The sequence below is a fragment of the Castor canadensis genome, chromosome 8 (assembly GCF_047511655.1).
Source record: "Castor canadensis chromosome 8, mCasCan1.hap1v2, whole genome shotgun sequence".
In the NCBI taxonomy this organism is placed as follows: domain Eukaryota; kingdom Metazoa; phylum Chordata; class Mammalia; order Rodentia; family Castoridae; genus Castor; species Castor canadensis.
Window position 1 is genome coordinate 52975995 of NC_133393.1, and position 22636 is coordinate 52998630.

The 22636-nt window shown below is 41.7% G+C and overlaps 1 long non-coding RNA gene across 1 annotated transcript in view; it reads left to right on the top strand.

Annotated features, from left to right (window-relative positions):
* LOC141425709 (uncharacterized) overlaps positions 1-22636 on the top strand; it is a 283495-nt gene that overhangs the window by 167549 nt on the left and 93310 nt on the right. Inside the window, exons 6-7 of the long non-coding RNA XR_012450789.1 lie at positions 13714-13781; positions 19819-19912. This is a non-coding gene — a long non-coding RNA (uncharacterized lncRNA). The remainder of the gene's footprint in view (positions 1-13713; positions 13782-19818; positions 19913-22636) is intronic.

Below are 22636 nucleotides of genomic sequence, written 5' to 3' on the forward strand. Positions count from 1 at the left end.
CTGTCTTATCTTTAGAATGCATCTTTTCCCGTTATCTTTTTGTTTTTTTCGTGGTGATGACATTATCCAATGTTGATATTAACTTGTTTCAACATTAGCTGTTATTTCATTTGTGCAATACACACCATACTGATTTGAAGCCTTGGAGTTGGCTTGTGTAGTAATTTAGACAGTTGAACTGATTTAGACAGTTGAACTGATTTACCTTGACTATCAATAAAAGAAAGGATTTGGTAAGTAAATTAATAATTGAAGAAAACTGCAGGGATTTGTTTAAAACTTCTGAAGGAAACCATTTGTTTTAAAGCCTCAAACTGGACAAGTATCTTTTATTTTCAAAAAAATTTAATGTATTTTCCTCAAGAGACATTCATATACATATAAACATTGAAAGCTAGTTTACAGGATTTTTGTTTGTTTGAGACAGTGTCTTGCTATGTAGCCAAGGCTGGCCTGGATCTTTCTATGATGCCCATCCTGGCCTTGAGCTCAGGATCCTCCTGCCTCAGCTTCTCAAATGCTGAGATTTCAGGCATGTGCCACCCCACCCAGCCATTGAATTTCTTGAGTATACTCAAATTGAATTTCTTAAAACAATTCTATAATTAAAATATTTTCATAAATGTTTGAGTTGGATTCATTTTAACCTTTTTATTGGGATTCTGTATTAATATCAACAAAATGGTTCAAATAAAGGTCCCGGGTTGGCTGATGTAATCAATTATTGCTAAACTTTGTGGGCCATGAGTTGTTTGAGAATGTGATGAAAGTGTGTGTGCACAGAGCCTAACCCAGTGTTTTACAGGGTTTCCTGTTCCCTGGAAGCCCAACATGAGGTTTGAGTAAGCTCTTGGCTCACTTCTGGTACAGCCATTTCTCCTCCCAGGAAATTAGAAAAATTTTTCCACATGTGGCTCAGGTGAGGAGCCAGTACATGAAAAAATCCAACAAATGAACTCATTTTGCAGGCTTCAGAGGATATAGAAAACAAATGTAACTAACCAGTTATCTCAAGAGAAGTTTGATATGTCAACTAGTCAGCCGTATCTGTGGGATATGTATGGGGTATACCTATGGAACATAGCTGCATAGGGTTGATATGGGGCACACATGTGGAATAGATGGGAAAATAGGTATTTCCAAAGTGTATTTATGAGCTCTCATGATCATTGTGGTTGAATAGCTACATGTTTTATCAAATGTACTTGAATGTCTTTGTTGTATTATATAAGTTAACAGCAACTTGAACATGGGCTAATCCACTTTCTAGGCATAATTTCCCTCATTGCTTAATGATTCTGTTTATACTAAGAACCTTAGCTTTTACTTGGAGCTTTCACATTTGTATACTTCCCTTCCCTAGCAAAGTTCACATATTCATGGATAGAGGCAGAAGGAGAAGCCAAGGTATGACTTGGTGGGTTGGAGTTTCTTCCTGGGATATTTCTCTTATCTGGTTATTGGAATCAGACTTCAATCAACAGTGGATGTTTTCCCATAGAAAGTAGGAAAGATTAGGATGGGGCCATGAATGCAGAAGAAAAATGGAATAGGGTACATTTCCCCATCTTTTTTGTAGCTCATGTGATAGGTTACTAGGGATTCTGGAGCTGGAAGGCTTTCCCAATGATCAGAGCTCATCATCTAGAAATCTTCACTCATGTAACATCTCCTGGTCTCCCTGCAAACCAGTGGGCAGCATTGCTCATTTGGCTTGATGTAGAAGATTCCAGAATGATGCCTTCTTATCTTCAGGCAACTGTCTGTACCCTCTTATCTAAGCCTCTGGCAGAAATGTCAAATGAGCAGTAAATTTATGGCACAAAGGAGAACATATGAAGACTGGGCATTGTACCCATTCCCAGAAAGGACTTTGGGGCTGTCACCCATTCCCCTTATATCTGTCACACTTGTAGATGTATAGATGTGGCTGAGGAGACTGTGGACAGACACCAGCCTCTCCCTGCCCACATGTGTGACAACTACCTGGCACTGAGGTGCTGTCCTTTCATGAGAATTTGTGTCTTCTGGATGTTGTGTCCTTGCTACTCTGACTCTTGGTGCCTCTATCATTGAACACAGAGAAAACGACATATTCAGGGTCCTCCTTGACTAAAACTCTACCTTAAAATGGATAATGGTCACTCATAATAAAACACAGATGCAATAAGAACAACATTTGCTAACTAAGAGTAAGAGCCAAAAGCCAGATGTAAGGTGAAAAGGACTTCTCCTCATGGACAGACAGACAGATTTCATAGCTGGAAGGGAAGCAGCCACTCAGGCACAGGGAAAGTTCTTCTCTCTTTCATCCTTTCTTCCTGTCTTGTCTACACATTTTCTGTCTGTTCTTTGCCTTTTCTGTCTTTAAGTTTTTGGAACACATGTGTTATAGTTGCGGATGTTCAGAGTTTGATAAGTAAGACCTGGAAGAAGTAACTGGCCGACTCAAGGTTCTTTGGTGAGAACTCAGGTCTTCAGGATGAGACCATCCCCTAACCCTGGAGAATCCTGGAGAGAGGGCTGGAGGCTGGTTGACCCGTAGCTTGTAAGCCTCCCTTTATTTTTAAGAAAGTTTTTATTTATTTATTTATTTATTTTTATTGTTTTATTATTCATATGTGCATCCAAGGCTTGGGTCATTTCTCCCCCCTGCCCCCACCCCCTCCCTTACCACCCACTCCGCCTCCTCCCTTTCCTCCCCATTCCCTCAACTTTTAAGAAAGTTTTTAGATGCTACCAGGTCAGTCAGGTCCCACCCACAGACCACACCTGGAGCAGCCCAGACTCTGTCCAGCCATGATGCATTTGCTGTTCCCATTGCTACCCGGTAGCTCCTTCCTAGATCTTGCAGCTGTTTCCAGGCCAGAATTGTGCTCTGGGGTGGGTGGCAGCTCTGTTCTTACCACCAGGTGTTATTTTTCTTGTTGTCTATCCACCATCAGGCATCTTCTTCAAGAGCTTCCTTAGACCAGGAGTTGCTGGTGAAGTCAGTTGATTGCAGATGGGTTTAGCTGAGTGCCACACCTTGCTAGCTGCTGTATCTGGATGAAACTTACTTTCCACCACATCAGCTCTGCCTTCAGCCCCAAGCCTGGATCACACACATTTCTTCTCTACTGAGCTCCTTGTGCAGTTGGCCTGGGTAGGAAACTCACTGTTGCTTCTCAACAAGGTGATCTGGAGTCAATTTCCTCTCTCTCTCTCTCTTCATCTGCAAAGTGGGGTGATAATAATACAGTCATCCCTCAGTATCCATGGGTGATTGTTCCATAACCCCTCAGCCAGCACAGTTCATGGATGCTTAAGTCCCTTATGTAGAATGGCATTGTATTAGCATAGAACCTATCCACATCCTCCTGTATACTTTACATCATCTCTAGATGGCAGATACAATACAAATACAGTACAAATACTTGCTGTACTATATTGTTTAGGGAATGATAAGAAAAAAGTCTGTACATGTTCAGTTACAGATGTATTATTTTTTAAAATATATTTTTTTCTGATATTTTTATGCTGTTGAGGAAAAACAATTTCAAAGATTAATTTATCACATTGATTGAATAGTGTGATTAAATTGTTTTGTTTTGTGTCTCAAGTGCACAAACACAGCTTACTTCTTGAGTCCACATTTTACAGCCTACAAGACTATACCTGAGGTCAGAATTTCCTGCAGTGCTTCTGGAAACCCAAGAAACAGGTACAACAAGAGGACACTCATGCCTGGCCCTGAAAGAAACCCAAGGCACGGTCTTGAGATCCTAAAGGGAAAACTCTGCTCTCCCTGCTTCACCCTCATATCCTTGGCTCACTGTGGCTTCTTTCATGTGCTGTAGATCCTGGCCCATCTGGAGTTTCTCTTGTCTCTTTCTTCTCTTCCTTTCTGTACAAGGGTGACACAGTTGTGTGCAGAGTCTTGGATGTCGTTCTTTGCAATGTGTGCCTTCTCCATTGAGGAAAGTCCATTCCTCCAACACCCCACCTGAGAACGTTGATTCCATGGATCTCCCAGTCAGGCACAGAGGAAGGTCAGGTTTTCTTTGCTCAATGTTAGATTATAATTACATAGAGTTGTTGAGGTTAGTAGTCTTTGGATAAGTTTTACTTGACAGAATAGACCTTTCTGAACTTCTGAAACAGAACTGACCTTTCCCAAGATGAAGACACATGACTAGCTATAGCTAGGCTTTAGTTTTCAAGGGAAAAGGAAGAGAGAACTTGGAGTAACTTTCAGAATTATGTAGATTGAGAATTGAGACAAGTCTCTGTGTGACTCAGATTGTACTTCCTTAAATACTTTAAGGTATGGCTGGACTACATTGTTTTATAGGTTGCTAGATCTCCGATCTGGGATTCTAAGCCGGGCTCCTCTCAGAAGTGGTCTCAGAGACATCAGCCAACAATAAAGCAATCCGTGAGATGGATAGTCTCCAAAGCTGGTCACCACTGAAGCCTTTCGTCCTGTACACACCCCTACTCCTCCAGAAGGAGGGACATTCTAATTTACCTCTTGCTGTCTGGCTATTTTTCCAGAAGTTTATAGAATGGACCACAGTTCTGCCACGAGTGGTTCCATTTCCAGACATGACACAGTTGGGAGGAGGGGTGGGCCTGGCTCAGTGGTCTCAGACAACTTCAGAAACCTCCAGGCATTAAAACCACAGGGTTGAATTCCTGAGGGCTGACTCTGCCTCTTAGTTCAGCCCTGTTGGCTCTACTGATTCAGGAGCTTTTCTGAGTTTTTGTCGTAAGGAAGGATCACCAGATAGCACCTGGCTCAGGGAGATTTGCTACCTGATGACTAGAGATACTGCTTTTAAAATGATGTGCTGACAATAAGTCACATGCAACCCCAGCAAGAAGGAAGGGACTTCTAGGAAAATGGCTGTTCTCACTCAGGTTGGTACATGGCCCAGATTTTCAAAGGAAAATGAGGAGATGAAAGGAGGAGCCCATGACAAAGGATATATGTTGGCAGGGGGGGATGAACTTGTAAGAGTGGTGTTGGCAGAGACTAAGTTGAGGCTCATGACAGCATTAAGGTTGCAATCAAAAGGCTTTTAAAGAGAGATGTTTGGAGTACGCACATGGGGTACACACAGACTGTGCTTGGGGCAGGCATGTGATGTAAGAAGCCAAAGTGTAATCACAGAACATTTCATCCCTACATGCACGAGAGTGACCTTGACTTAAGTGTCACACACTTGTGGCACATGCATTGGTAACTGGTGATGTTGCTTGTGTTAATTTATTTCATTATGGTGATCATTTCACAATGCATAGGATTACTGAATTATCACATTGTATAGCTGGGATGTATATTTAACATAATAACAATTTTTATTTGTTAGTTATACCACTAAAGCTATGGGGAAAAAAACCTCAACTAAACAGGACAAACAGGAGATCAGAAAGAGGACATTCAAATCTAAAATAATTGAGCAATAGGTTACTTAGCTACATTAAATGAGCTTCAATTTTGGCATGGAATTTGATGGTGTTTTTTGATATTCTTAGAAGGATATAGAGAAACATGGGCTGAATTGTAGGACATTGAGATGGATTCATGACTGATCCAAATGTTTAAACTATTTTCTGTTGCTGTGACAGAGCATTTGGTTGAGGTTGGGAGATTTATGAAGAATGGAGACTTAAGGTTGAGCATGGTAGCACATTTCTGTAATCCCAGCTATGAGGTGGAGGTAAGAGGATCACAGTCCAAGGCCTGCCCAGGGGAAAAAAAGCACAAGACCCTATCTGAAAAATAAACTAAAGCAAAAAGGACCGGAGGTGTGGCTCAAATGGTAGAGTACCTGCCCAGCAAGCATGAGGCCCTGAGTTAGAACCCCAATATCACCAAAAAGAAAGAAAAGAGGTTTATTTTGGCTTATGGTCCTGGAGGCTAGAAAGTCTAGGAGTAAGGTCCCGGTAACGACCTGTGTTGCATCAACCTCATGGTGGGAGCAGAAGGCATGCAGTTGATGTGGAAAGATGAAACACAAGGGGGACCTCACTTTATAACACCCTCCTCACAAGGCAGCTGATCCGGTCCCAAGAGAGGAGAACTCCCAAGAAAAATCCCTCTGATCCCTCTTAATGACCAATGATCTCTTAAAGGGCCAACCTCCCAGCACCACAATGGCAATCAAATCATAGCAATGAAGGTATAGAAATTTGAAGGAAGGCCTCTAGTGATATGTTGGGGTTCTGGACACTGGAGCTGCCAAAGGCTGAAGGTGACAGGGTCCTGGTGTGGGGTTCCTGCATGTCCTTGTTCCCCTGTAGCAACCATGCCTGCCTCCAGTGGGTTGTAAAGAGTGACAAAAAGTGAGCAATGAACAAGAGGGATTGCTTAGGTTAGCTTCCTTTTTAAACCTCGGTTCTGACAGGACCTTGTATGACATTCCTGAAGTTTTGGTAGTTTCTCTACGTAATTGCATACATGTTCTACCTTTTCCTAGTGTTGGCCACGCCTTTGGCTCTCTTAGGGCTGCTTAGCATGTGTTAGCAGTTTTACTGTGTGTTTTACCCTCCAGTATCTCATGTCTGTTTTTTCCTGCTCTCCTTGTGGACTATGCCTATCTTTTTTGTTTGTTTGTTTGTTTGACTAGTTTTAGTACGACTTTTGCAGGGGTAAAAACTTTTGTTTAGGCACTTTCCTAGCCAGGAAGCCAGCATTTCACGTTCCTAAGAGTGGAAGCATTATATGGTTCACCAAGTAGGGCAGTGCTGGGGAGCCTGTGTGGTTTTACAGGATGAAGAGTCTTAGAAACCCTGTTGCGCTGGGGATTTTCTGGAGAAAGTTGCAGCCTGCAGTGTGTGTCACTGACTGGGAGTGTCTATGGCAGTTTTATAGCCATTTGTTAGTTTGAGATTTGAAGTGCTGTACTAGTGAGCTTTCTGTTACTGTAATAAACAACTGTGATAATGAACTTATGAAGAGAAAAGGTTTACTTTGGCTCACAGTTCTGAGGTTCCTGTCTGTGACTGATTTGCCCCATTGCTTTGGGCCTGTAGCAGCTCAGTACGTCCCTGAGGGAACAGGAGGTAAAGAAAACTGGTTCACTTCATGGCTGCATGGAGAAGAGAAAGAGCCTGATGTCTTACAATCTTCTTGGAGGGCACACCCCCAGCGACCTAATGGCTTCCCAGTTAAAGGTTCCACTACCTTCCAATAGCCACACAGTCTAGAGACCAAGCCCTTATCGTGTTGGCTTTTGAAAGACAACCCAGATCTGAACTATAGCAGATTACAAGGACCCCAATAGCAAAGAACCTTTTAAATAACACCAGAGCTCTTAGGCCTGTAATATGGAGGGGAAGGGGTCCTAAGTGTTCAGGTCACACCTTCCATCTCAGGCAGTTGCTATGCTCTAAACATTCGCCCATCCTTTTCCTGTTTTGTGTATTTTTTTCAAGCCTTAACTTATTAGTAGGCACTATAAATAATCACTCAGGGTAATTAAGTAATAGAGATTGCAAACATCAAAGCAATGTAATGATGTTCTTTGCATTCATAATATTTGCACACAGTATTTGTGACATTTCAGGGGAGAAAACTAATTAATCTGTTAGGTTGAAGTATTTAACAAATTACATAATATGTGGATTAGATAATTTCATTAATGCTTGAGTTGAAAACCTCAGCTTCAACCCCCATATGTGCTTACATGGGAAAGGTGAATGTGCCAGCAGCCTCTGAATGAAAGCAGAGGTGGGAATTATTCAAGACCTGGCCCTGTGAGTAAAGAACAGAGTGTGACAGTTACAGTAGGGCCATCAGGAAAGTGCTGGCTTTGCTAAGAACCAGCCTCATGGAAATGGTACCACCTTCTGACTCAGTGTCTGTCCACCATGTGGACTACTGGCCATGGGAAAGGAGTGGCTGTGCTCAGACAGCTTTCTGTCAGGGTTTGGGGCTCCATGTCGTGTGCTCTGAGTCCCCTGGCTCACTGGAGCCATTTCAGAGTTTGGATAGTAACCTCTAATTTCTGCTGCTGCTTTCTCTGGGACCAGGTATGAGGTCTTGTAGGCTTCATGTAGTACTAGCTATCTGGAGAGAACTTACCAAATAGTAGCTGAATGTTCAGTAACTACTGATTGGACACTTTTGTTCTGGATGTTGTATTGTATGTCAATGTAAATTTCTAATTTGAACCAGAAGAATGCACTGGCAATTCAAGACTGTAAGCCAGCCTTCTGCAAGAGCATGTGTTCATGAAGCAAAGTGGTCTAGTTTCAGTGGTCATGAAGTGGTCTTGTAAGGTCTCTCAGCCTTCACTTGTGCCACCCATCACTATTTCTGGTTCAGGAAGCCCGGTCTTTCCCTTTTTCCTGGCTCTCTCTGAAGACCTTGTCTTCTTCCTGTCTTAAATGTGAATGTAATGGTTGGAGCTTCAGCAACTATCTTCTAACCATGAGGGGAAAGCTAAAAAGATCTTTTGAAACGTAAGCTCTGGCATTATAGAATGGCAGAACCAACATTAACAACAGCTTACATCAAAACTTCTTATCTTGTGAAGAAATAAACTTTAGTTTTTTGGTGGAACCAGGGTTTGAACTCAGGGCTTAACACTTGCTAGGCAGGAGTTCTACCACTTGAGTCACTCTACCAGCCCCTAAACTTTTCTTTTGAAGTCATGATAGGTGGTCTTTTTTTTTTGTTGTTTTTACAGCTAACTGCTTCCTTAACTGACATTCTCTCAAGAATTTTATTACAAGTGATGGATCTCCACCTTCTGTGTTTATTTCTGTTGCAGTCCATGGCAAATGAACTTCATTTCTGGAGGTCTTGCATCTGCCAAGAGCCCACCCAAATACATGTGGACGAGAGAGAGAGCTTGCTTAGTCAGAGGCCATGACGGGTCACCTGCAGCCCAGAACAGGCTGGAGCTGGAGGAGGACTTCTGTATATGAAAAGGCTCTGCGGCTCTGTTCACACTTCTGGCTGAGCCTCGCCTTCCTGCTCCTGCCCATAGTTGGAGATTATCATTAGGTTGGTCTATTTAACTGTCATAGTTTGACAAGGTTGGACTTGAAAACCATGACTTTTTCCCTGTTCCAGACACGAACCAGTCATCCTGACCCCTTATCTGCCGCTCCCTGTAATAAATTAGCAGAGTTTACATAACCCGCGGTCTGGTAGTTTATGCTGGGCATGGTTAGACTCTCTCACGCAGTGCTGTTTCTTGGCATCAGTACACATTTTTTTCCAGGTGGAATTTTCCTTGTGTTTTGTTGTTGGTGTGTGAAGGCAGAAAAATATGAAGCTCTTTTTTTGTCTGGCATTACAAAATGGAAGATGTTGGTAAAATTTGCTTTACTAAATGACTAAACACAGCCAATAATGGGGACATGTGTGTGTGGCAGGCTGGTGCTGAGCCTGCCCCATGCCTTGTTCCATTGAACGCTGCCCCACAGGAGGCTTGTTCTTGCACGTGGCAGATGAGAGAAAGGAGGCTGCAAGGCACTGGATTAACCAATGTCTTGGTCTGCACTGTCAACAGGATCTGTGCTGCAAAACATCCCTCAGAGGCAGCACAGTCACACGCTAACCTCAGGTTCCTGAGGTCTAAAACAACTCAGCAGGGCAGAAAATGTGACGTCTGATTGATGGACTCGGGCTTTTCCATCCTCAAGTCATTGGATTCTCAGCATGGTAGTCGGAAGGCGAGGGTTCATGACCTGTGAGAGAAATTTGTTCGTCTCCAGCATTTCTTGAACAATCACACTGAGCCCTGCATGAGCTGAGGGATGGGTCTGGGTTAAATGATTTGCTCTTCCTGGGCCCATTTACCATGCAGCCCAGGTCCCATGGAGTGACCCTATAGCACCGAGGTGGTGTCCAGCTGGTGGTGGCCATGCTCCTGGGTCAGTATCTCTCTCCATGCACGTGTACTGAGACAGACCAGCAGATAGATGGCCCTTCTGCTCAAGAATGTCCCCAGGGTCCAGCCTTCCCACGCTCACATTGGCATTGCTCACATTAGCCGGGGTGCAGATCAGCCTGAATGTCCTTCAACAGAGGAACAGGTGAAGTGTGGGGTATACATAGTGGAATACTATTCAGCCACAAAAAGCACCACATGAACATACCTGGAGGTGATTATGTTAAATGAAAGTAGTCAGGCTCAGGAAGGCAAGCATGGCGTGCTGTCACTCATGAGCGGGATCTAGAAAAGCTCTCATAGACATTGAGAGCAGAGGGTGGCTCCCAGAGGCTGGGAGGGTGGTGGGGGTGGGGGGAGCAATGGGTGCAAAGTTGCTGTTTAACTAGAATGAGTTCATTCTAGTTCAGCTCTGTGACACAAAAAGGTGAATGTAATTAGCAATAGTGCATTATGTATTCAATATAGAAGACAGAAATTTGGATGTACACCACAAAGAAATGACAAACAGTTAAGGTTGTAGACATGCTAATTACCGAGTTGATGACTACTGACTGCATTCATAAAGGAAAACATCACATTGTACCTCATAAATATGCACAAATATTATATGTCAATCAAAAAATAATAATTAACAAAGAATGTCCTTAATAAAGCAGCAGAAATATTGATCCTGGCCCTGGAGACCTGTCCCACCTGAGGGCAATGGGACCTGCCATGTGTGGACAGGCCACTTTTTCATGATAAGCGTTTTATGTGAGATAACAACGGACAGAAAAGCTATGGTCATCTAGATTTGTGAGCAATATTTGTGATGAATATTTTCTCAAAAATAAGGAAATGAATCTTTTTCCTTAAGGAATACTAGCTATATTTGTTGCCAAAGATAAACCTTGAGTTTTGAAGGGAAAACTAGAACTTGCAAAGCTTTTATCCATTCCTGTAAGCTTTACAGCTGCCTATTACTGAACCATTTTCTGATGAGATTGGTGATAACATTAACGAGGTCACTTTTCATATACTTCAACCAAAACAACATATTGCAAAGGATTGCAGGCAAAGTTGATGTGAGAATCCTGCTGTCTTCTGTTGAGCTAGACATGGAACAGACTTGTAAAAATGTAAAGTAATGCCACTTTTCTTGTTAATTTTTTATTTTGAAAAACAAGTAATGAATCTATTATCTTTTGTATATGCACACTCACATGCAAGCAAAGCTCATTGGAGGTCCTTAAGTTTTAAGAGCGTAAAGAGGTCTTGAGTCTAAGAAGTTTGAGATGACTGTCCAAGGGAGCTGAAAGGGGACCCTTAGGACCCTAAGGAGTGTTGTTCTCATTCTCTTCCTGCCTCTGGTATCCAAGAGGAGGGGTGGCTAAGTTTATCTTTGCTAAGTCATTCAGGTGGAATTTTGATGCTCATTTGAACACCATTTCCTCTAGGTGTTCTAATCCCTGTGTGGAATTTCTCTGATACTCCCTCAGGTGAGAACACAAACACACAGCTTGAGCCTTGGTTTTCCTTGTCCTGGAACACATGAGATGGAGCATGGCAGAGGTCTTCACCCTAGAGGAGCATCAGACCCACCCGTGGAGCCAGTGGAGTCAAAATCCTCAGGTCCAGATTTTTCTGTGAGAGAATTCTCACAGAGGGTCTGGGGATTTTCATTGCCTTTGTTTCTTCATCAACAAAATGTGGACAAGAAAGCCATTAATGGGCATGTCATCTCTTCCTGCCTGGTAGCAGCTCGAGATCTGCCATGGTAGAGCATTTACCATGCAGACCTATGCATATGTGATGAATCAGGAACCGGGTATCTTCGGAGGGCAGCTGTTAAATATTTTCCTGCATACTGCTGCTAAGTTCTCATTACACTGTAGAGAAATTAAACTTCAGACGGTGCCTGGCAATAGATTAGGTGCTCAGTAAAGCCTGGTTTCTGTTGCTATCTTACTATTTTACAGGTGCATAGGTAATCTTGATGTATACCAAAGTTTGAGAAGCAAGGTTTTGGTAGAAAGGGATCCATTTGCTTTTTGTCGAAAGTACATAATTTCTCAAAAAGTTCACCTCACCATGCCATAGTATCCTCGGCAGCTCTCTTCACAGCCTTGGGCTGATGAAACAAGGGGGTCACATGCTCATGGTACTGGAGCATCTAGACTTTGCTTGCTTTTCCTGCAGATGGAGCCTTGCCAGCCCCACACAGGCCAAGGCTCCCAGTGGCACGTACGGTGTGTGGCCCTGACTCTCTTTGTTGCCCACATCAAATTGAAGCAAATATTCTTTTAGCTCCAGGGGTGAGTCTGCAGAGCAAGGCCTCCTTGCTCCCAGGGTGGGTGATAACAGGGGAGGAAAGGCTTTGAAGAGGTCAGAGGACCTTCTCAGGAAAGAGGCTCAAGCACCTAGAGGGTGTGAAGCAGAACCACAACCAGGGCTGCTCACACAGGCTCTTCCTGCATCAAAAGGAAGAAATCCACAACTGCAAGTGAAGTGTCAACATTCTCCCACCTCTGAGGGGGACTTTCTGCCCAATGGGCCATTTTGACTTTGCCTTGCTTCTGGGTCGATACATCCTAAGATCCTGAGAATCACCTGGGGGCCCTCACTGTACACCAGCACTCATTTGTCTGGGGCTCCCACAGTTTCACCAGTACTGTTTCCAGCATCGAAGACTCCATGCTCCTTCTGGAGGGCAGCAGAGCTGAAAAGGAACCTGGGTATTCTCTGCCCACTTTGTTTTCTGTGTCCGAAGAATTAGTCTTTAAGTAACTGAATTTTATACATAGTATGGCAATGAACAGAACTTCGTTTTGTTTTTTAAGTGAGGTTTATGGAATCCACACTTGTCCATGGTTGGCTGAGTGTCTGAGGACATTCTTGGCTTACAGAGTCAAAGAACCATAGTGTTCCAGCCAGGTCTTGGTTTCACCTTGGGCAGAACTTTGCTGGCAAGCACAAAAGTCTTCAGAGACCAGTGGTTATCTCCTGTGTCATGCCTTAGGACCCAGTGCTCACATTTTTCTATGTATTTATTGACAGGGTTTGCAAACTTAAGTTTTATTTGTGATTTAATTGAAAGCCTTTGATTCAGTTAAATCAATTTTTGTATAGGAAGATGGAGGAAGAGGAAAAGAGAAGGAGGAGGAGGAGCAGGAGAGGAGGGGTAGGAAGAGAGAGGAGGAAGAGGGGAAGAAGGAAGAGGAAAAAAGGGAGGAGGAAGGCGTAGAGAAGGGAAGGGAAAGGAGAAGAAAAAGACACACTATGTCTTAAAACAGTGCTTATTTGGTTGCTTTTTCAGATTAATTTTGCACTTAAATGAGGAAGCATGATATTAATTTGGTTGTGTGTGTATGGTTAGTAATTGAGGTGCATACTTGTTAGTCATGACAAGGTGAACTGCCTCTAATTAAATATATTAATCATGGATTTGAAGAGGATATTTTTGCGTGCTGTACTATCAATACATGAAGAGGACATCCACTGCCGTAATTAAGCAATACATGTATATGTGTATGAAAACAGAACAATGACACCTGTTGAAATGTCCTAAGCAGGGGGAAGGAGGGATGTGGGGGAATGATGAGGGGGTGAATCTATGCATTGTAAGCACTTATTTAAATGTCACAATGAAACCCTTTTGTACAACTAATATATACTAAAAAATTTAAAAATAATTTTTCTTCAGCAAAAATAGTAGGCTTACTTATTCTGGGTATCTTACCCAAGTTTGTTTTTTATAGAGACAACATAAGGACTTTTAATCTGTTTCATATTTGTAAATGTTAAATGTAATTCTTAATGACTTTCTTCCATGTCAACATAGAAACACAATGAGGAGCTATGAAGTCACTTCCTTCCACTTCTTTCTTGCCATTGGACCAGACAAGAAAGGTACATTTACCTATTTTTGAACCATTAAATGCTTTTTCTTCACAGTTTTATGTAAACTAATTCAAAAGAAGAAAATGTTTCTACTGCTGGAGAAGTTTCTTATGTTAAAATTCTCCTACTTTGTTAGATGCCAATGGCTATAGGTGCTTAAGTGTCTTGAACAGTTTGCTTAGGACTTTTTTTTATCTCAAAGGTGTAACTCCATTTGGGTGAACCTTCTTAAACTTGGATACCATGTGAACCACCGTAGCAGTCAAGGACATTGATAATAGTACTAAATATTTGCAAGGTATTTAAGAAATCTTGCATGACCTGAAAATAAGACACCTGGGTATGCATGTTCTATAAAACTTGCTTTGAGCATCCACACAACTGTATCATGTTTTGTTAAAATTAAAAGTCCCCGTGTCATAACAACAAAGTTCAGCTGTTAACACATTCTGAGCAAAAAGTGTCTTTGAACACATTTGATCAAACAAATCTTTTGAGTCTTGTATTAAAAATTATTTTGGGGCTGCTGGGAATATAACTTGGTGGAAGAGCACTAGGTCTGTTCCCTACCACTGCAAAAACAAAAACAAAAGTGAAAAAAAACCCAGTGATTTTTTTACACCTCCTTTGGCACATTGTAAGGTTTTATTCTGCCAAGGACAGGATGTGTTCCCCTAGCCTTATCTGACAGCACAGCTTCTCTGGGAGTCTCACTAAGCCAGTAGTCTTCTCCTTAGTGAAACATCAGTACTTGTCTCTTTGGATCAAAAATTTTCAATGAGTTGCTTTCCTCTCACCCTGCATCTGACCCTCTTGGGCTTCCATGATGTCTAAAATATGGTCCTTGGTGACTTGCTCTCCATCACTTCCTCAAACTCACCTCCCCTGAGGCTGCTTCTCCTCTTGCTTCTCTCACATGCTCAACTTCTCCTCTTTGCCAATGAAGACAGTAGTAATTTTGTCTTCTAATGCATTAACTTGATTCCTCAGACACACTCAAACTGTAATTTTTGTGTGTACATGTATGTATGCACTCTTACACATGGAGGAGTGAGTGTGGCACTTGGGGACTCTCAGAGCACTGCTCATGCAAACACAAATGCTGAGTGCCCATGGACTCCAGGTTAGCAACCCCTGTATCAGAATTTGCCAGGGCTAAGTCTTGACAGTAGAAGCTGGCTTGAAGCCAGGACTGAAGGAATATAGATTGCTGGGCACATCATTCATGTAGCCCTTCCTAGATAGTCACTCACTTTGAAAATATTTTGCCTTAGCTTTGTCTCTTCTGTTAGATTGCAAATAAGGAACAAAGGACCTTCAACAGCAATACAGATTACCTTGATAAAACAGGGTACAGCAAGTTTCATGGACTACTCACCATTTAGTACACATTAGAATGCAAAATAGTACATACCATGTTGCCTTATGGGACAAATTTTAGGTACCAGAGAACATGGATTCCTGGATGAAGCTTGATAACCATGGTGACATCCTTCAGTAGAGAGAAAGCAGGGATTCTCTCCACACTCTGTTCATGACACATGGCACTTAGCTGAGTTTCCTGCTCTACCCACAGAGGGGGGACGGCAGCAAGGACAGGTTTGGAAGGTAAGAAAATAGATAGGAAAACAGAAAGGACAGTAAGTAAGAGAAATAAAGGAGAAGAAGAAGGGAGGAGGAAGCAGATGAGCAGGGAAGAGAGGAAGCATGTGAGGCAAGGAGAATGAAGAGATTCAGTAAGAAAAGTATCACACTGATATTGCGGGTTTCCAGATTCAAGCCCCTTAAAACTATTTTTTGGGCAATTATTCACTCTTTTTTTGAGAATTTACTGTTTTTTCACTTCTTCTGTCAATGACAGATAACCAAAGGTAGCAGAAGCATATTTACAGGTTCAGGTTCATTAATTTACCTGACCTCAGAAATGGTCAAATTTGCATCTTAGTCTCCATTCATATTTACATTCTATTACTGCATCAAACTCCAAATCATACTGGCTTCATTTTATTTCACCACTTAAGTAATATTTTCATTTCACAGACTGAAGCTATTATTAATCACTTCTAATCATTATCTCTTTTGATTGTAGTCAAAATGACCTCACTTTTGCTAGCATCTTCCAAAGAACCTCACCCTTCGAAAAGATATCTGATAAATTTTAAAAAGTCAGAGAATGAAAAATATCTTAATATTTGGTGAATAATTGCATGTGCATTTAATTTACCTTGGGGAAGATAAAGGATGGCTATTACAAAAGCAAATATAATAATTGCTCTAATTAGGCGATAGCTGGAAGAGGCACCTTAGGAGAGTTAGAGTTGCACGGCAAGGCAATGTTTGTAGGAGATGTAACTTCATGAGTGCCTGCTCCAGTGCCTTAATTGACTTCATTCTTAATTATTAAATCCATGTTTGTTTTCCTTCTGGGAGTTTTTTCTTTTTATTTGGTACTAGGCCTTGACCTCAGGGCCTATACCTTGAGCCACTCCACCAAGCCCTTTTTTATTTTTTCGAGATAGGGTCTTATGGAACTATTTGCTCAGGCTGGCTTCAAACCATTATCCTCCTGATCTCTGCCTCCTGGGTAGCTAGGATTACAGGTGTGAGCCACTGACACCTGGCACTTCTGGGAGTTTTTTAGTTTAAAAGTATATGTAGACAATGAACCTTTACTAAGCATGTTGAGAGAGAGCGTGAGGACTAATGGCCACATTCTAGGTCATGGTTTCCCAACATCTGTTCCTCAGAATTACAGTCTAAGGCAGGGATTGGCAAACTTTTCTCTAAAATAAAAACAGCAAATGTTTCAGGCCTTCCAAGTCTGGAGATCTTTGTTCCAATCACCCAACTTTGCCATTACAGCAGGAAATCATCTACAGATGATGCAAAGACAAATGGACATGGCTTTGTGCCCATAAAACTTTATCTATAAAACAGGCAGAATAACAACAGTTAAAAATTCAAGTGAATCAGTTGAGCTGTTCTTCGTAGCGCATACAGCAGTTTTTCGTTCATACTTGGTATCTGAGACTGTTTAGAGTGTTGTTTTCCCTCTGCTCCTCTTATTTCTAGATTGTTGGCTTAGCATCTCAGGTTGCTGAAGGAGTAGTGTTTTCACAGATCAGGAGACTCCAAAAGAGGGTCTTGCTACTGTGAAGTTGTGCTGTACCACTCAGGGGCAGGTGACAAGACTAGGAGATAGAAATGAACACTTGGAATGAGGACAGCTCCCTGGATGAAACTCCATGGGCTTCTTTTTTCTTTAACTCAAAAAGTATTTGGCAGGCCCCTTCATTGTGGTGCATACAAGTGAGGTATATAGTGATGAACAGGCCCCACCCTTAGGAGTTTCTGTGTGGCCACAGCCGCCTTGGCAGCCTTAGTCTGTTTTGGGGTAATTTTTCTTCATGAAGAAATTCCACACTGGATCTCACGTAGCTACTCAGCCAACACTGACATCCTCCCCATTCCCTTTCATTTGTCTGTAGTGAAAATGTGAGTAATGATAAGGATGCCCCAGATATTTTCATGCCTTTCCTGTCTGTCAGGACAGAGGCCTCCTGGGGACGTACTGAGGGAGGACCCTGATGTTGGGCCTGTCACAATTTGCTGAGTCATCACCAAAGCTTTCTGAGTGACTGTGGAGCTCCCAAGGAAGAGTGGGAGGATGATGTGATCACTGCATTGGGAAGAGTCACTGTCAGCATGTGCAGTCCCAGATGTGCTACCTGGGGACCCATGTGAGGAAGGTAGCCATACATGGAAGGCAGCAAGAGGGAGTTCCGCTCTGAGAGTGTCCTGGGTAGCTCCTGTCCACAGGAAGCATGGGGCTGGAGATCTGGGCCCTACCATGGCCAAGGACAGCAGCCCAGCCGGGCCCCATTCTGCGTTTTGATGCTGAGTGCGACTTCACCATTCACAAACCCACTCCACCTTTCTTTTCCTGGCAGAAGACACTGGTTGTCTGGTTGTTGAAGAGGAGCTTGCCAGGCTGGTGGGGTGTGAAGAAGGACAACCATTTGGGGGAGGAAGAGGCTGTTCAGAGGCAGAGATAGCTGGGAGGCATTCCACACCTTTATGTCTCTGACTATCTTGTTCTCTGTCCCTCTGTCTCTGACTCATTGTCCATTTGTGCCTCTTACCCTCTATCTCTGTTTCTCTGTCCCTAACATTTTTTTTCTTTGTCTTTTTTTTCCATTTTGTTGTCTCTGTGTATCTTTCTTATATTGTTTCTCTGCCACTCTTTGACTTTCTTTCTCTGTGTCTGTGTCTCTTTCTCTGTCACTATCTGTCTCTCACTCTCTTTTTATCTCTGTTTTTCTTTCTTTCCCCTTTTATTTGTCTCTGTGTATCTCTTTGCTCTTTCTGTGTCTTTCAGTTTTTCTCTGTCTCTGTTGCTGTCTGTGTCAGGAAGACTGTGGAGCAGACATATGCTTGCTGTGTTTCACCCCCTTTCTGAGGGTGGGGACTTTACCTTCGCAGGTTGACCTGCCATTTTCTTCCACCTTCACTCAGAGAGAACCAGCTCCCTCCTAGTCTGAGATCCTATTTTATTTGACTGCTGCCTCCTGGGTATCTCTGGTAGTTAATTTCTAGACAATAGCAAACTGGAGGAGGCACTGTGTGCTTCCTTCTCTGCTGTACTGGATTGGCATCCGAAGAAAGGGGATTCTTGGCAGAAAAGCTGAGATTTTGCCTTCAGTGGTTGCCTGCAATTGACTGAAGTCTGGGCTTTGCTACCTTCAAAGGTCAACCGCTCACCAGTGGTTTCCACTGAGGACAGGTCTTGACCTATGCAGGGTAACTTCCGGAACGCAGCAAGCTCACAGGCAGAAGATGGGGCAGAACAACTCCAAAGCATTAGTTATCTTTACAATGCTTTTAATTATGGGGTAAGCATGTTGAGGCTACAATCTAATATGTAAGAATAATCGTGCTTTGAATTTGTGCCACAAATCTCCATGTTACCCCTCACATTAACTTTTCCCACCTATAGAGGGTAGGGAGGTCAGGATGAATTCTCTGGTGGCCTCCTGGTGTTGGCATGGAGGCTCTTTGTGGGATCTGAAGGTCACCCCATCCTGGTTTTAGGAGAAAAGCAATCCTTTTATTCCCAGAATGGCCCTTGCAGGGCGAGGGGGCCTGGAGAGAACCTCACAAGGGCTGAATTGCCATGTCAGGAAGCAGCTGTCTTGCTCCTTGCCTCTTGCATTTCCTTTAGGAACTTGGAACAAAGCAAAGGACATGAAAGCCTGCAAAGGTCATGTGACCTGTCTGGACCTAGAAAGGCCTCCTTCTGAGGACAACAGGAAATGCAGCCAGAGCCACTGCTGTTTTACTGTCTGGGTTATATACTTGCTTTTAGAAATGTGTGACAGAACAACACCTTTGCTGGCTTGCTCAAATCGCTCTCAGGAGCACTGGGTTAGGGCCACTTATTCACAGCAACTTTGCCCATGGGTGCTGCTTTCTCGAGAATAAAAATTTCTGTCCCTGTGGATTGATTGTCCCTCTGGGTTTCCTTGGAATAATTTTGATATGAAAAGAAATGCCTTCTACAGTGGGCCTCACTCTACTATGTTTAGCTGTTGAAATAATATTCTGATTGGTTTTTTTTCTTTGGTGTGTGTGTGAGAACACCTCAGCATCTCTTACTGCTCATTTCATAGGTTGGTGTGATGGCTGAGGTTGGTCAAGTTGAAGAATGAAACAAAACAAAAATTGAAGTTGGATCTATTTCTTTGAACAGGAAATAGTTGTATTAGTAGTACATCGGCTTGCTACATGTGGAGTTTTAATTGTGATATTTAAAATACTCCACAGAGTGAAAAATTATTTGTATTCCTCTTTGTGACTGTTAATGTCTAGCAGGAGGATTGCATAACATTTTATATGGTGGGAAATGTAATGAGGAATACAGATGTTTTGAGGAAGAAAAAGAACCTTCGAAAGCATGGAGTCTGATGGCTTTCAAAAGTCAATCAACCAACCTCTAATCCATCCTTGTTAATCTGGATGCATTTTCTTTCTTTTCCTTGCCTGCCAGGACCTCTAGCAGTGTTGAATAGAAGTGGTGACAGCCACCTTGTCTTCTTTGGATCTCAGGAGCAAATCCTTCAGCACTCACCACTGAGTACCATGTGAGTGAGAAGTTTTCAGAAGTTCCCTTTGATTCTTTTGATTCTGTGAGGATGGATTTTTGTAAAGTACTTTTTCTGTTTCTACTGAGATAATAACATGGTTTTTCTTTTTTAGTTTATTAACATGGTAAATTATATCACTGATTAAATGTTAAACTAACCTTGTATTCCCTGGATGAGTGTCACTTAGTTATGAAGATGTATACACACACACACATGTGTGTGTGTGTGTGTGTGTGTGTGTGTGTGTGTATAGATCAAGAGAGAGAGAGAGAGAGAGAGAGACATAAATACACACACATGAGCCTGCCTCATTTGTTGATTTATTATACATGGTTTTGATCAAGTGTGGTTAAAAATAATTTAAAAATCAAAAGAAATCTCAAATACAAAAAATTTAAATTCCTTGTGCACATTACACAGCTTGGTGGATGAGAAGAAGCTCTCAGTCAGTCCTATGTTATGGTCAGGTGTGTTTAAATCAATGTGTCATCTGCCAAGTGTCTCCCTGCCCTTCGTTTCGTGAAAATATAGTATGCCTCTCAAAAAGCAAATGGTGCCTCAATGGTGCTTAACTGAAGTGATAAGGTGAAAAATTTAGATTTGTTGAAAGGCTGTAGCACAGGTTGGATGGCATTATGAACAAAATGAATCAAGCATCCACAGTATAGTACTGAACTCTGTGCATCCTGACTTCTTCCTCCATAGCAGCCTCCTTGGAACCAGGTACCTGCAGATACCAGTGGTCTACTCTATACACACCTATTCATTATGATATATATTCATTTAATTTGCCAGAATTTTTGTTAGAGTCTTTATATCAATGTTCATGAGACATATCACTTTCACTTTATCTTTTCTTTTAATTTTTATCTAGTTTTTGGTATTGAAGTAACACTGGCACCGTAGATAGAGTATATTCCCTCCTTTGCAGTTTCTCAGGAAGAGTTTGTATAGAATCAGTAATATTTCTTCCTTGAATGCTTGGTAGAATTCTCTAGCAAGGCACCTTGGCCTTGAAATGTCTTTGTGGGAGGGTTTGGAACTAAAGATTAAATTTTTTTAATTGAGGTAGTGCTGTTCATATTATCTATTTATTCTTAAGTGAACTTTGGTGGATTGTGTTTTTCAAAGTTGTCAAGTTTATAAACATAAATTTATAACATTCTTTTATTATTCTTTTAATGTGTATAAAACCTGGTGTGATATCAAAACTTTCATCCACGATATTGACATTTGTTTCTCCTTTCTTTTTTCCTCCTTAGTCTGGGTAGAAGTTTGTTAACTTCATCTCAAACAAGTTTTGTGTTTCATTGATTTTCTCTACTGTTTTTCTGTTTCTGTTGCATTGATTTTTCACTTTTATCTTTATTGTTTCCTTATTTCTATTCAATTTCTCTCCATTTTCTAGCTTATTTTTATTATAGAAACTGCATGTATTCAAGATAAGGAACTTGATATACACATATATTTTGACATGATTACTATAGACAAACTAATTAACATATCCTTCACATTATGTAGTTATGTCTTGTGTGTGTGTGTGTGTGTGTGTGTGTGTGTGTGTATGCTGGGAATACCTAAGATCTCTTAGCCAATGTCAAGTATATAATACAGTATTGTTAACTATAGTCACCATATATATAGATCTCTAGAATGTATTCATTCTTTCACAACTGAAACTTTTACTCTATGACCAACATCTTCCCACCTTCCCCCACCACTGCCCTTGGTAACCACCATTCTACTGTCTGCTTCTATGAATTTGACTTTTTAAATTACACATTTAAGTGAAATCATGCAGTGGTTGTCTTAGTTATCTGGCTTATTTCATGTAGCACAAAGTCCTCCAGGTTCATCCACATTGTTGCAAATGACAGAATCTCCTTTACAAAATGCTAACATTCCATTATTTCTCTCTCTCATCTACATATCTATTATCTATCATCTATTATCCACTTATTTATATCTATCTATCTATCTATCTATCTATCTGTCTAATCTTCTAAGTTTTTATCCACTCATCTATCAATGGACACTTCAATGTTCTTCATATCTTAGCCATTGTGAATAATGTTACAATGGCCATAGGAATACAGATATCTCTTCAGCAAAAAAGAAGTATTTGCAAGGATGTGGACAAAAGGGAACACTATACACTGTTTTGGGGATTATAAAGTTTTGTAGCCATTATGGAAAGCACTATGAACTTTCCCCCTCCAAAAAAGGAAATAGAATTGCCATGGGATCCAGCAATCTCACTTCTGGGTATACAGTTTATCCCAAGGAAAGGAAATCGGTATGCTGAAGAGACACCTGCTCTGAGGGCTCCACTCTTATTACCATCTCACCTACTGGGACACTTGACTACTTTTCACCAGATCCCATATCTGACTGTCCGTGTCACATATTTACTATTGCTATGTCCATAAATATATCGTGTGCCTGTCAACTCACACCATCATTCCATCTCTGCAGTGGGAGTGGTCAGGGCTCTGAAAAACAAATTTGCTTTGTGGTCTTGTTCTTCCCTCTTGCTCTGTCTGGCTGAGATAATCCCAGCCTGAAGGATCACATGATGCACTCATGTGAAATGAAGGAAGACTGTAGCCTTCTTGGAGATTAAAAAAAAGAGTGGTTCTTAACTTCTAGTGTTTTTTATTCTCTTGAAGACCCAAACTAAGGTTAGGGGCTCTGTCCCTTAAAAGAAGTCTATACATACAC